Here is a 16,775-nt window from a genome sequence, read left to right on the forward strand (position 1 = left end):
TACTGAGTTGGTGTACTCACGTTACCCCTTGCACCTCGTGTGCAGATTCAGGCACTTTGGATCCTGTGGCAGTGATTGATCGAGGCTTCTGACTTAGGAGATTATTGAGGTACCTGCACAGCGTTCGCAGGCCTTGGCTTTCCACCTTACTTTTCACTTGTATTTCAGTTGTTCCCTTAGACATTATATTAGACTATCCTTAGACGCTCATGCACTCAGTGACACCCCGGTTTTGGGCTGGATTGTATCTATTCTCGGAATTTCTTATGTTTCAAATAGTTCTTTAACTGTTAAAAGCTTCCGTAAATATTTTCAAACTTATTATTACCGTGTTGATTGTTGAGTTGAAGCTGACCTAGTTTCACGATAGGTGCCATCACGACGGGTCGGATTTTGGGTCGTGACAATTAAACTTCGATTACTTTTGAAACTGTGGTTATTTTTCGATTACCACTTATAAATTTGGCTACTTTTGAATTTCTCCCTATTTTTTTTAGATCTAAGCCCCATTGAATAGGATTGTATTCATTTAATTTTGACTTGCATGGTGACACATTAAATCATTTTCTTCTCTTCTTTGCCCTTCACGTAAGAGAAAGATAGTAGGAGCGCCTCTTTTCTTTTTGAATAAATTATCATATTAAGTCTGGTAAATTTTTAACATATTACCTTGAAATGAAGAAAGTAGAGTAGCTAATTTGACAAGATGCTTCATAAAACTAGAAACAATATAAAGTTCTTTTAGTTTGTATTTATAGAAATTAGTACTTACGAATGAGGTCATCTTTTTGTGATGAAAGAGGAAAACATAAGCTAATTAGTAAATGAGCATGTACACCCAAGGAATTATAGTTTAAATCATTAATCTTGCAATTGTCAAAAGTGTTTTTACTTAACATTTGGTATTTAAAATCTTCTTTATCCGACTAATTTGGATTTGCATACTAAAGGAAGCGTTTCATAGTAAAAGTTTCTTCCTTTTTCGAATATTAGTTCGAATCGAATTTCTAGTTCAAGATAAAAGAATTATATGAATCCACCATATTCTTTGTGGTATTTTTAGAAATGTGTTGAGAATTAAGGATCTCTCCTATGTGCAGTTTTTTTTAATTTCTTTTCTTTTTAATATATGATGATAAAAACAAGTCAAAATACATATACAACTACTTAAACTTGTCCAATATTATCACTTAGCTACCTCAAATGAAGCTTGTACTTATTAGATACTTCAACTTCGCTTAATATGTGTCTATAAAACACTAAAAATTGATCAATAAAACAAATGTGGTATGTAAGCATAAGAACATAATAACACGATGCATAATTATTATGCCAAATGAATTAATAATGAACCAAACAAACGCTTGTAAATGATTTTCCCAAAGGATTAATAAAGATCAATCTACTTTAAATTTGTCCAAGATCTATTGGTGTCAAAAGATTATCCTTTAACCCCCTGACACTTTAGAGTTCACAAAGGTGTCATGACAGTGCTTGTGCCAGGGAGGGATTTCCTTAAAGTATGGTCGATCTATGGCCAAAATTAGTGACCACTCTACTCTTCCAAAGGGAAAATCAAGCACAAGAGACTACCCCCATGCATCAAGTCATCATCTAGTAAACAATGTTTATCAACTTCCAATTATAAATGCAAACTGTTGAAACGTTTATTAGTTCATGCAGAATACGCTTAGCCATTTCTGGGTGGCTTATTTTGAATCTAAAGTAGGACTCACTTATGTGAGAAATCCGAAATCATACATACATAGTTGTTTAGTAGGTTCTAATGATCTAGGCAAAGCATGTTCTAACTCTCTTCACATTCAGGATTATACATACAAAAGTCATGATCTACATATTCAAACAATATTTTGAACCAAAGGTCAGGTTTATATCTATAACGATTAAGTTGTTCAAATCTAATTTTTTACAACAAAAGTGGTTTGGGGGTAGATTCTCAATTAAGTCATTTTGAGTGCATATAAATAATATAAATATGTAGTTGCTACTTTATTTACAACTCATGCATACCAATATATCATGTAGTGTATAATTTTGGGGAAGTTTCGATACTCAAGGTCATATATAGTCTGCTTGCAAGTGATAGATACAAGTGCTTAAGGTGTAACTAGCAGGCTCTAAACTTAGCATGTAAATCCTAAAAATAGGATACTATTGTGAATCTAATTTGTCATCTGATCAAAGGAACTATATACAACATGTATCACCCATGCTTCAATTGTAGCGCGTGTGGTATGATTCATACCATATGGGAATAAAGACATTAGTACTTTTGGAGGCTTTATCAGTTGTTACATGCAATAGGCAAAGGCACGTACTCATATTCAGACTTTTGAATACTATTCCTAAATAACAGGATATATAATGAACTTCACCACATCATCTAACAGATTCAAACAAATTAAACAAACTTTTGCTATGAATAAGACTAAGTCAAATAAGAGAAGCATATTTATTGACATTGGAAGAATTAACACTTCATAGAACTTATAGGCATGATTTTTACCAGTGAATTCAACATTTTATTTCCCCCCAACATGACGACTGTACTATTTACTATGCATTAAAACAAGACATGAACTATTAACATGTATTGAATTCACTACTAGAAAATGTCAATTTTCCGACCACTATTTTCGTCGGTCGGTCGGAAATCATTTAATTATTTCCGACGGAAATGAAGTGGCCATAATATAGATGGTCACATAAAATTTTCGACCAAAACAGTCCCAAAGAAGAAAAACTGGGTGACCGGCTAAATTTGAATTTTGCAACCGAAACGGTCAGTAATTTTGCTACTGAATCTATCGCTCATTTAAAAATAAATATTAATAATTTTTGAACGGTCCGACCGATTTGGTCGGTAATTTTAATAATTAATTTAAATTAAATTCATCATTTCCGACCAAATCTGTTGGAAAATTTAAAATTAAATTAATAAATAATTAATTTTTCCGACCACTTCAAGCGTAAATTTGGGAATTCCCAGTTAAGTTTTCCAACCAAAGTAGTCGACAATAGGTCGGAAAATCTATAATTTTTCAGCAGAATTCTGCTGCATTTTAAGCTACACCACCTGATCAAAACCATTCATTTAACCAACCTAATATGTGTCACAATTGTGCTTTATCATTGGTGGAAATGGGGTGGAGAGGACTGCCAAATCGTATGGGCCTGATGGATCTATTGGACCGGTCATGGGTTTTTGGGCCGATTTTGTTGTTGGGTTGGCTGGATTTTGATTTGAAATGTGGCCCTTTCTCAATTGAGGCTTTGGCAAGTTTCAAGCATTTTAGGTTTTAATCTCGTTTAACATAATTAATTTAATTAAACTATATTAATCCTAATAATTTGCAATAAAGTATATTATTAATAAAATACTACATTGTATTGGGTAAAATAAGTTCATATTAAATACTTGCATAATAAAGCGACACGTGGAACCGAAGACAGATAGAAAACGAGACAAATAGCAGTCAAGTCCGAGGACAACAATCTCGTTTGATCCCGAAGGAAATATTGCTTTATCGGAATATTGCTCATAAAGGCAAAATAAATGCCTGTCACTCGATAATATTTAATGGAAAATATTCTATGGCATTAAATACATAGTCCGTTGTCGAGAATGTGGCATTCATAGCATGCCGTTATACCCTCTTGAATGACCCCCATAATTGACATTTAAGAGGTGCTTGATCCTAAGACCTTGTTCCCTAGGTACAACTATAGATAGTGAGCTCAACAACCATTATAAAGGGAGGAATTTTCTGACAAACTCATGTTATACACTGTTAAAAGCTCAATAATATTATATCTTCTTGCTTATTATTATTATTGTTACTGCTCAAATGGTTCGAGCACGTGCGAAGGAGAAGCCTTGGTGCTCCGGTGAGGAGGTGTGAGCGGTTGGCCGTGGTGGGTACGAGAAGAGGTAGAGGGCGGCCTAAGAAGTATTGGGGAGAGGTGATCAGGCAGGACATGGTACGACTGCAGATTTCCGAGGACATGGCCCTTGATATGAAGGTCTGGAGATCAAGCATTAGGGTTGTAGGTTAGGGGGTAGTAGAGCTTTCCTTACTTCATACCCGGGGTGAGGCGGGGTTGGATTAGGGTTGATCTTAGATGGCTTGCAGTTTATGTTGAGTCCACACTATCCTTGCTGTTTATCTTAGCCCCGGGCCTTAGATACTGGTTACTGTTATTGCATGTCATTTATCTTTTGGTTGTTATGCTTCTGTTACTATTATGGTTTCTACTGGAGTTACTAATGAATTGTCTTTTCTTATTTTTTATTTCCGTCTTTCTGAGCCGAGGGTCTATCGGAAATAACCTCTCTGCCCTATCGGGGTAAGGGTAAGGTCTGTGTACACATTACCCTCTCCAAACCCCACTTTGTGGGATTTTACTGGGCAGCTGTTATTGTTGTTGTTGTTACTGCTGCCTCCGGAATCTCTGCTCCCGAAATTAGGATTTTTGTTGTCTTATATCGATTTCAATGTTGTCTCACATTCTTGTTTAATTTATTTATCATTCTTGGGATCAAATCGATTCACTTGTCTATAAACCGCGTATAAATTTAACTATACCATTTTACGGATAAACATACATATGTATGCATTTATATATCAATTTTGTATTTTTGAAAGAGTTAACAATTTAAAGATATTGGAAAATTATAAAATAGTCGATTAATTAATTAATTTAGAAATTACTGGTGATATAACCATAATTTCTAAAATCAATTTTACTACTATAACAATAAAAATATTAATAACTATTATAATTATTATTATTAGAAAAATATATGATAAGTATTTTGAATAGTTCTTCAAAATAAGTTAAATATATTTTACTAAATTATTATTGACCAGGAAGCAAGTAAATTAATTAAAACAGGAGAGAGCCAAAATTGGTTGTCAACAGGAAGTACATAACATTTTTCTCCAAATGTCTTTAATTTAATCTGAAAAGAGTAAAATACCTTAATTTAAATCTCTAACAGTAAATAATAAAACTATTTTTATTTTTGAATAATATTAAATAAAAAGTAAACATGTACATATTTCTTTTCATTGTTTGACGCATAAAAGTTTGAAAAAGTTGATCAAATACGAACTACTTTTAATATTAACAAATGCGTTGTTTAAATGATTTGATGAATAACTGTTACAATTAGAGGATGAGCCAATATTTCAACTTTATAGGTTCTGAATTTTAAAACAATAACTTCAAGTGTTAATACTGGGTTCTAAATTTATTATTTATACATGTTCAATGAATTTCTTAACACAAATATATTAATTGAGCAAAAGCTACTAATTTCGGTCAAACTTATAGCTAGGCTTCTAGCTCCATCCCTGATTACCATTTCAAAATACTTTTAATAAAAAAAATACATTTCAAAATAGCTAGATTTTGAAAGTTTAACTAAACTAGCAATCTTGCGTCCATACCTAAGAAAACAAGAAAAACTTTAAAATTCAAGAAACCATATCTTCTATTCGTTGTTTTCCGTTAGTATTTCAGTTCGTAACTTCGTATTCTCTAAACTGAAAAACAGCATATAAAAAGGTGGAAGATTTGTTGGTGACAACTTTTTACGTTACATTATTATATGAATCAATTATTTCTATAAGGAAAAAAACGACATAATTTTAGAGCTGAAATGTAGGCCACACTTGGCAAAGAAGCTTAAGAAAACATAATCTAGATATTAATTACATAAATTTAATTAATCTTCTATTTTTTTATATATAATAGGAGAGGCAAAGAAATGTTATAATGGAAGTGTCATAACATTAAATTGACACATGTACTTTTTTGGACAATCCTCCAATTTTATTGGGGTTTCAAATTTATTTAAAAAAATGTAAAGTTTTTTTTAGAATTTTTAAATTTTCAAACAATAGAAACCACCAATAAAAATCACCAACTACTCCCACTTCCTCCATTCCCCCTCTTCACGTAAAGTTTTTAAACTTTAAAGGCAAGCAACAGTTAACTTCAAAGACCACATTACTCAGCACTAATAAGAAAATAGAAACTGCAAAGGTTAAAAAAACCCTGAAACAATACCCACATTATGGACTATTCATCCCCACTCCCTCCCTCATAAATAATCTCCTCCTATTTTTTTTTTAATTATGAACTTCGTTCAATGCGTGGGCTTAAAATTTATGCAATTTCACATTTTCAGTTCAAGGTATCCGTAGTGATTCTACATTCGTGCACTGCGAAGTTCAATTTTGAAGTAAAATTTAAATTGCTAAAAGTTCGTCGACGACAACATTGTTAAACCATGGTTATGGATTCAAAATAATCGATTCATAATTTCATCCAGAAAAGGTGCTCTTTTTTTATTCGAAAAAGTGCAAGTTCTGCATTTCAATTTTAATTAATCTACATCTAAGTAGATTTTGTTTGTTTTGTATTTTTGCAGCATTTTTCACAAGGAGGATCTGTGAGAGAATTCTTCTAATGTGATCGACAAAGGGAGTATATATTAAGTAGTAAGGTAAGTTTTATTTTGCCTATTTTTCCTTTATTTATCCAATTTGGGTATTATTCTTCTCATTCTGTTGAGTTTAATAGTAGCAAGTTTTTTGGATCTTCTTCCTTTGGGCTAATTCTTTCAAGACCTTTGGCGAAAATCCTCTACACCACTATTTTTACCATTGCGCTAACTGCTAAGATCACTGCTTCTACTTGCGGAACAAATTAAAAGAAAATGCAATCTCAAAATTTCCATCCAATCGGACCTTTTTTTGGAAGAGTCTACTTCAATTTAACGGTGCAAACTTATGTCATTTCCTAATAACATTGATAAAACTGATAAATAGATGACATTCTTTCCCTCTAACTTTAGTGTAGATATATAAAAGGATAAGAAATTAAGAATACAAACGGGAAGAAGAATTTAATTTAATTGCTCATCAAAAATAATAATTATGATCATTATTAGTAGATTTATAACATATAATAAAAAAAACTTCTATGCTTATTCTTTGAATTAATTCAACACCATCCGTTTGAAAAAAATAATACAATAATATATGTATTATACATAAACACTAAATGGGAAAAAATTAAAATTTTGATGAACATAAACTAATGTATAAAGAGGAGAATAGATATAATATGAATCTATCCACAATTTAAATTTATTTGATAAAATTAAGTAAACAAATAATACTTAAAAATATAGTTGATATATCAATAAATAGAGGTGTTGACAACGATATTAAGCCATGTGGCACTTTTAGGACAAAATCTAATAAGATTTAGGATAAAGTCTAATAATATTTAGAATAAAATATAATAGAAATTAGCACAAAATCTACTAAGAATTACCAATAAATATTTTGAATTGATAGTTTGAGATTATGCTAAGTAGCAAGCTAATAAAAAACCACTTGATAATTTTAAAATAATATATGTTAGACTATGTAATAAAATAAAATTGAAAGACAAACTTTTGAATCTTTAGATAAGGATTTTAGATTGGATTGAAATATAAAAACAAATATTTTGAACTAAATGATGTCTTTTTAAAAAACAATGACAACAATGGTGAAATATATTATTTAAACAAAAGTTTTCGATGAGTACATGCAACATTTTCCATATGTTATAAGGTTTTCGAATTTGGACTAAAATATAAAAAAGTTATTTTAAATGGAAAGATAAATAATTTTATGAAAAACATGTATAATGATGGTAAAGGACATTATTTTAAACAAAGGATTTCAATTAATAAACGTAATGTTTTTCTAAAACTATGAATGTAGATTGCGATAACTTATAAAAATGTTTAATAATCTTATAAAGCAATTAACTAAAATTTATTTGATTTATCCAACAATAACATAATATCAATTTTGACCAAAAAATTATTGTAGTATCATTGCCAGCAGAAGTAATATATATATATATATATATATATATATAAAAGTAAGAATATAACATCGATATTTATAATCCACATATCTGATTGAAAGCTATAAGATTTCATAAAATAACTAAATACGTAAGACCTATAAATCGAGTTACTGAATTAAGAATTTATCAGAAAACGAGTTGAATAAAAATTCCAATAATAATTCTGATTCTATCTAAGTCAAAATACCTTCTAATCCAATTGAAGATAATTTTTACATTAATTTTTCAATTATTAAAAGACATGACTTTATGATCTTCATTACAAGGACGAAATTGAAGATTTTAATGATGATGATTACGATGACAATGATGATCAAATAATAAATGAAGTTAGAAAAATACAAAATCAAGCATTTTTAGATTCATTTAATTATAATATATTCTTATTTGTGTTGAATCGTGTTATATTTTTAGATTGTGTGGAGCACAAACTATATAATTATTCCACCCGTCTTTATTATGTGGCACTTTTTTCCTTTTTAGTCTCTAAAAAAGAATGTCACCTTTCCTTACTTAGAAATAATTTATCCATAGAATTTATACTTTACCCCTTAATGAATTGATTATACGCATACAAATATTTATGGTTTATTTTAGACCACAAGTTTTAAAAGTATTTCTTTATTTTTTACTAACTCTAATACTGTTAGATAAATTGAAAAGAAAGGAGTGTGATATTTTAGTATCATCCAAGAGTTAGATGATGATTATATGATTTTTTAATTTAGTTACATATATTTTTATTATAAGGGTACTTACATCGAGATAAGACGATAACTATAATTTTGTTAAAATGTATCCAAACAAATCAGATCATGAATGTTTGACATGATTAATATTCTTTAATAATGTTGGCGCATCACACGAGTAGTAATATTAGTACTTAAAAATTTAATAGATCAGTTCTGGATAAATAAATCTGGATACTCATTAAATAATCTTCCATCACATTCTTTTTTCTTTCCATTTTCCCCACCTATTCAAATCTCAAAACATTCTCCGAGATTCCACAATCCCCAAAAATACCAAAAACATAAATAAATAATAAATAAATACTATAAAAGAAAACACCTTTAGGGGTCGTTTGGTAGGGTGTATAAGGATAGTGTGGAATAATGTATATTAGTAATGCATGTATTAGTAATGCAAGCATTAGTTATGCAAATATTATTTTTTATCTATTGTTTGGTGTGGTGTATTAAAATTATAATGCATTACATAATTTTTTTAAAAAATAATTGCTTACTGTCACACCTCCTTTTTCCGTCCCCGCAAGGGGTGAAGGAGTTTTTCCAATTAAAGGACAATCGAAACGGGATTTATTTATTTATTCAGAGTCGCCACTTGGGAGATTTAGGGTGTCCCAAATCACCAATTTAATCCCGTATCGAGGAAAAGAATGACTCTGTATTACATTCTGCGAACCAGAAATTCGGATAAGGAATTATGTTAACCCGGGAGAAGGTGTTAGGCATTCCCGAGTTCCGTGGTTCTAGCACGGTCGCTCAACTGTCATATTCGGCTTGTTTATCTGATTTTATACAATTTATGAGCTCATGTGCAAATTTTAACTCTTTACTGCTTTTATTATTATATTTTAAAAGAATGTGAACATCGTTTAAAAACATGTCTTTGGATTGCGTCACATGAAATGCACCCGCGATCCGGAACGCATTTTTATTCAATGTTTTGGGATTTGGATTTGGGTCGCATGAAATGCACACCCGAGTTTAAGAAGGTAAGATTATTAAAATGCGCGCCTAAAGCAATTAGCGTATTATTATTTCTGGGTAAGGCCGTGGAATTTTGCTAAACGGCTCATCCCGAATCTAAGTAATTTTAATTAAACATTTATCGAGGGCCCCGCAATTTATGTGTTTTATTGGGCGAGGCTCTTCTCATTTATTTTAAAAGGATAATCCTAAAATGCCTACATTTTTTTTTATTAAAATTGTCTCTACAAAATGAAAGAGAAAAGGTCTTAATTTATTTACATGCTTGAGTTGTTATAGTTGGGTTTCGAATATGATTCATAAATTCTAAAAATGATGCAAGCATGGCAGTCTGTTGCCAATGCGGGCCCAGGCCCAACGTGTATGGCATAAAACTAGACTTGGGTCATCTTATTCACATGTTACTACCTAGTTACATTATACTAGGCATTTTCACAGTTTGTTAAATTAAAAAAAAAAAACTTAGCAATCTAATTTTAATCCTAGACCATTTACATGCTGAAATTAACCAATAGTATTTAACTAAACAATATTCCTACAAGTTCTGAAATGGTCTATTCGTTTGATGAACTAACGTGCTTTTGAAACATGGTAATCATCCAACAATAACGAATTAATTGGACGGAGTTATTACACCATTTATTTATTTTTTAGGAAATATATAGATAGTTCGTCCGTTAAGTTATCGTGAGATGTTCCACTATATATTTTAAACAACTACATGATTCTGATTAGAGTAAGCTAATAATTTATATATACAAATAAAATTCAGAATATAATTAAAATAAATTCAGAACTTCAACTCTTCATTTTTGTATTCATGCTTCATGTTTCAGTTTACAGTAACCAGCGTGTCAGTTGTGTACCTGATATTGGAAGCAAAAGAAAAGGGAGATCAGCAGAAATTCAATAGCATACAACAATAGCGACACCCAGTAACCAGCAACAACCAGCAATGAGAAACCAGTGACGGATTTTAAAACTCAAGATAAAAATCCAGAAACACCAACAACAATCAACGGATCGAAGCAAAGGGAATTTTTTCAGATTTGAAAGACTAGTTAATGCTTAACCCTTAATTTCTGAATCCGTATATCAGAATATTTAGATTGTATATCAGGTGTATACTACTCACTCTTTTAATTTCCAGAATGTTTTTATTTGTATTTGTTGGAAGTTTTAATATTTTTGAAATTTTCTCTCTTCAATATTCAGCTCTCTTTTTCTCTATCTTCTCTCTGTCCCTTTTTTCTAAATCTGTCCAAGTCTCTCTATTTATCCTCCATCCCAAACCCTTTAATCAATTAATCAAATAATAAAACAACCACTTTCTCTTACCAAACCCACTACTACATAAAAATACAATTATTATTTATTTAAACAACTTTTCTTGAGCCTCGCAATCCCACTATGTCTTGTTCCCCATTTTTGATTAAACAAGTACATTATTCCCCACCATTATGTCTTGTCCCCCCATTATTGATTATTTTAATATTATTTTAATCTTAATGGACAGAGCACTCAAAATAAATAATTGTTCAGAATTTTAATTCCAAAAATACCCCTCTGACCTTACTGAAATTACCATTTTGACCCTGAAAATACTGTAATTTACCAATCTACCCCGTCAACTATAACAAGTTCAACTAATCAATTCTAACCAAAATATAGCAGCTATAACCAATTCCTAATCAAATTTTATGAAAAAACTCAAACTATATGATGAACAACAAAAAAACAACTGGAATTATTTTGATTGAACAATCTTTTTAAACAACAAATCTATTTTCAGATTCACCAATAATAACAAACAAATATATTCAAAGCATGAGCTCAAATTCAAATCAAGCTTAAACAAAAATAAATAAACAGATTCAAATCACTAAACTCAAATAATCAATTGATCTTCAAATTAAATCCAACAAAATACAACAAAGATACATGATTCAAACTAAATCAAAAAATTAAAAACCAAACATAAACTCACATTAAATCACTGAATTAAAAACGAACTTCAAACAAAATGAACACGAATTAAATCTATATTAAACAACAAACATCTACCCCGAGGGGCAAAAACATAAACTCACATTAAATCACTGAATTAAAAACGAACTTCAAACAAAATGAACACGAATTAAATCTATATTAAACAACAAACATGACGGATTCAAATGATTTAAACTAACACTTTCTATATTAAAACTAAATCCTTTTAAATTAATAAAACAAACTAAAGAAATAATTAATTGAACTTCAACTTAAATTTAAAAACATTATAATTAAACTAACAATTTCTATCTAAAAATAAATAAGAAAAATGAAACAACTGAATAAAAATCAAGAACAAGAATCAAACATTTAATGATTTCAGATCCGAAAAATATAAAACAAATTACGGACGGGAACGAAACTTAAACCAACTAACCGGATCGGAACGATGATGAACTCGAACGAAAAAAAATCTGCCCGGAAACAAATATCGCACCAAAATAACTCGACGACGAAGACGATCCGAATAAGAAGCAACTGAAGAAGGAAGTAGCGAACATCAGCAATGACGGAGTTTGGTTTTTAAGTCCAGATGCTCGACGAGGCAGCAGTAATGGTGAAGAACAAAAACGCGGCAGCAACAGTCCAATGGCGAAGACGCAGCCATGGCGGCAGCGACGCGAAGGAGAAGATGCAGCAACGGTGAAGGCAGTAGCAGTTGCTACTGCTGAGCATGCTCGACGTGAGGGCTGCCATGGATGATGGTTTTGAGCTGGAAGAAGCAACGAGCAGCAGTAACAACATGGACACGGCCATGGCAGCAGCGACTTGCCGGAGAAGAAGCAGCAACGCGCGACGGGGACAGCCATGACAGCTTGAGTTCGAACTCGACAACAACTGAAATGAAGAAGAAGAAACAGCAGGGGTCGTTGATGGGGTTCATTTGGACGAAGAAAAACGACAAAGCAGCAACGATGGGAAGATGAGGCGAAGACGAAGCAATAGGTAGTTGCTCGTTTGACGAAGTGTGTGTGTGTGTATATGTTGATGTGTATGTGTGTGTATGTATGTATTGGTGTGTGTATGTATTGGTGTGAGGGGGGTGGTTGTGAGGGGGTGGTCGTGGGGATGAGGGGGAAGGGCAGTAGCCATGGGAAGCCATGGGAGGGGAGCTTGGGGTGTTTGGGATGTTTGGGATGGTGAAGGAGAAGAAAGGGTGGGGGCGGATTGGTTAGTTTAGGGTTTTTGGGTTTGGCTATTTGGGTGCAGGGTAACTGAAAAGGGGAGGGTACTTTTGGTTTAGTGCTGGACCGGGTCGGGGCGTTTTGGGCTGGGTAAGGGGTAATTTGGTTTGGGCTTGGGGGTTTAAAATTGGAGGAAGGGCCCAATCCGATTTTCTTCTTCTTGTTTGTTCTCTTTTCTTTTACTTATTAATAAAACTAAAAATGCTAAAATTATAAAAACCAAAATTATCTTAAAATACTAATTAACCCCACAATAATAATTATCACCCAAAATTAAACATTAATACAAATAAAATCACACAATTTGGACATTAAAATGCTAGAAATGCAAAAGATGCCTATTTTTGTAATTTTCATTCTGGTAAAACAAACTTAATTATTCCTAATTATAGAATTAAATCCTAAATGTAAATGCGATGTATTTTATATTTTTATTAATTTAAACAAATAAACATGTACAGACAAAAATACAAATAATTATACAAAAAATACCACAAAAATACAAAAATTGCACATAAAAGGAAAATTGTTTTATTTTGAATTTTTTGGGAGTAATTCTTTCATAGGGCAAAAATCACGTGCTTACAGCTGCCCCTCTTTGCCCGAAGACACGAAGGGTTTTCGTGCAAAGATAAAGTGAGCGATTTTTGCCCATCCGAGTACTCTGTGTGAAGCATTTTTTTTGAAAGCTTTGACCGAACCTTTCCTTCAGAGGTTTCCTACATATCTTGGGCTAAACAGGAATCAGGTCAATGTTGTTTGGGAGTTTTGGTAGCTGGGACTACCATGGGACTGCAATGTTACTGCTGTTGCATGCTACTTTTACTTGTTTGCTGACCTCCTTATTACACCATGCTTAAAAGAAAATCAAGAAGTTAGGCTAGACTACGGATTACAAGATCCCATCTATCTTCCATTTGTTCTTGATGTCTTGCTTTCTTGTCGGCTTGCGTCGATTCCGGTGCTTCTTTCTTCCGAGAACTGACGGGGATGACACCGACCTTTTGCTACTCTGAATACCAATTCTCACTGTTTGGTTCGGTCAGCTGGGGATATGGCTTTCTTCATTAAGCTTTGTTATGCTGGGCATAATTCAATGTTCATAGGCCGCTTCTTTCAAGATGTGTCTTTTCTCCCTTTTGACTCATGCGCTTGATTTTGCGCAAGGATCTCTTGTTGCAACCTCCTGCTTTCCGGTGCTGGGGATTTTTATTGTTTCCCGCTGGGGATTCCTGTTGGATTCTTCTGCTTTGCTGACTTGCAATGTATTCCTCTATTATATGGGTGAGCTCCCAACTTTAACCAACAACTATGAAAATAAATTCGCCATTCCTCTCTCCAGGCGGGCTCCTCACTTCATCAACAACTTTGAAAAATAAAACGCCTTTCCTTTCTTTAGGCTGGCGAGATTTCAAAAACTTTTAAAAATAAAATGTCATTCCTTTCTTTAGGCTGGCGAGATTTCAAAAAAAATAAAACGCCTTTCCTCTCTTCAGGCGGGCTCCTGACTTCAACAACAACTTTGAAAATAAAATGTCATTCCTTTCTTTAGGCTGGCGAGATTTCAACAACTTTTAAAAATAAAACGCCTTTCCTTTCTTCAGGCGGGCTCCTGACTTCAACAACAACTTCGAAAATAAAATGTCATTCCTCTCTTCAGGCGGGCTTCTGACTTCAACAACAACTTTGAAAATAAAATGTCATTCCTTTCTTCAGGCTGGCGAGATTTCAACAACTTTTAAAAATAAAATGCCTTTCCTCTCTTCAGGCGGGCTCCTGACTTCAACAACAACTTCAAAAATAAAATGTCATTCCTCTCTTCAGGCGGGCTCCTGACCTCAACAACAACTTTGAAAATAAAATGTCATTCCTTTCTTTAGGCTGGCGAGATTTCAACAACATTTAAAAATAAAACGCCTTTCCTCTCTTCAGGCGGGCTCCTGACTTCAACAACTTTGAAAATAAAATGCTATTCCTTTCTTTAGGCTGGCGAGATTTCAACAACTTTGAAAATAAAATGTCATTCCTTTCTTTAGGCTGGCGAGATTTCAACAACTTTGAAAATAAAATGTCATTCCTCTCTTCAGGCGGGCTCCTGGCTTCAACAACAACTTTGAAAATAAAATGCCTTTGGCAATGATTTATGAAACATATATTTTGGCAATGTGCATACAAGTAGGACCACTCGGGTCGAAATAAATCAAAACGTCCTTTGGAGAAAGGATTAAATTCAATATCCTATTCGAGGGCGGATGAACCCAAAATATCCTATTTGAGGGCGGATAAACCCAAAATATCCTATTCGAGGGCGGATGAATCCAACATATCCTATTTGAGGGCGGATGAACCCAATATATCCTATTTGAGGGCGGATGAAATATATTACTCTGTTATATGGGTGGGCTCCCTACTTCAAAACTTGAAATTTAAATTGTCATTCTACAGGTGGGCTCCTGACTTCTTCAACTTAAAATTTAACAACCTCCGTTCTACAAGCGGGCTCCTAACTTTAACAATTTCTTAAATTTTAACACCTCCATTCTCCAGGCGGGCTCCTGACTTTTCCAACTCTAATACTTTAAAAATAAATCAAGCTCCTTTCGAGCTTTGGAGAAAGATTCATCGGATTAAGATTTGATATCTCAAGAGAACATTTCATCGGACTAGGACTTTTATCCTAGGAGGAAAATGTAGAGATCAAAGGTTTGAGAAACTTACCTTGATAATTTCTTCTTTTCTTTTCTTTTTCCTTTGTGCTGCTTTGTTCTTGTTTCAACTCTCAAGCAAAGAAAATTTTTATCAGTGTTTAAAAAAAAATGGTGGCCGATTTGTGGCCTTGCTGGGGGATGGTTATCTCATTTAAAAGCTCGTGTTGTCTTTCCCCGAGACTGCTGGGGATAACACTGTTGGGGAATTATTTACTTACCTGTTGGGGAATAATATTATTGGGGAGTCTCTTTTCTTCCCCTTTTCTCCAAAGCTACTTCCTTCAAAACTTTTCTCTCTCAACATTGCTGGGGATAAAATGTTATCAGCCGGGGATAACGCTGTTGAGGATAACACTGCTGGGGGATTTTGATTCCTTCAAAACTAGTGCTTCACTCTTCTGAAGGTTGCTAGGAATGATACTGGCCTTTTGCTTTTCCGAGCACAAGTTTCATCCTTTTGTTCTGTCCGCTGGGGAACAACTTCCTTTATTAAAACTTGGCATGTTGGGGGTAAAACTGGTTCAAAGACCACTTCCCTTGAGACTGGTGTTATCTTTATTCTTCCCCAAATGGGTATCTGACTTCCAGAAAATTTCTAAAGGAAAGGAAAATTTTCTACCCCAGTTTGACAATCTCCCTTATGGCATGCCTTTCCGCCATCAATGCCATTTCCTTTTAAGATTCGACTGTGGTGGTTGGTTGTGATACTCCTACTGGGGATGGCTTTTCCCTTTCTCCTTCCCTGCTCTGCGTTCCAAAAAACTTGCTGGGGATGATATTATTTGCTGGGGATGATCCCTTTCTGCTGGGGATATCCCTCTTCTTTTGTGGCATAGTTCGGAAACTGTCATTTTCCCGACCTTTTAGTCTCGTATGAATTTCCTAAATCATGCTCATTGCTCTTCTTGATTTGTCCACAGGCCTTGGCCTTGAGGTTTATAACCTTTGATTTCGGCAAGGGTATCCCTCTTGACACTCGTCAATCCTTTTGTCAATTCCCTTTTGCTGGGGATATCTTTCTTGACACTGGCCTCGCGCTTGTTCCTTCCTGACTTAGACCATTTGGATCTTCTAATAAGATCTGGTCTTGCATAATTGGAAAGCTGATGACAGATTTTGAAGTCATTTCTCACTTGTTC

General features: G+C 33.2%; 1 long non-coding RNA gene across 1 annotated transcript; it reads left to right on the plus strand.

Annotated features, from left to right (window-relative positions):
* The first annotated feature begins 6,048 nt into the window (after positions 1–6,048).
* LOC107819645 (uncharacterized) lies at positions 6,049–10,900 on the plus strand. The gene is made up of 3 exons (XR_001655757.2): positions 6,049–6,366; positions 6,461–6,535; positions 10,529–10,900. It is a non-coding gene; the product is annotated as an uncharacterized LOC107819645 (long non-coding RNA).
* The last annotated feature ends 5,875 nt before the right edge of the window (positions 10,901–16,775 follow it).

This window comes from Nicotiana tabacum, chromosome 16 (genome assembly GCF_000715075.1).
Source record: "Nicotiana tabacum cultivar K326 chromosome 16, ASM71507v2, whole genome shotgun sequence".
NCBI classification, from domain to species: domain Eukaryota; kingdom Viridiplantae; phylum Streptophyta; class Magnoliopsida; order Solanales; family Solanaceae; genus Nicotiana; species Nicotiana tabacum.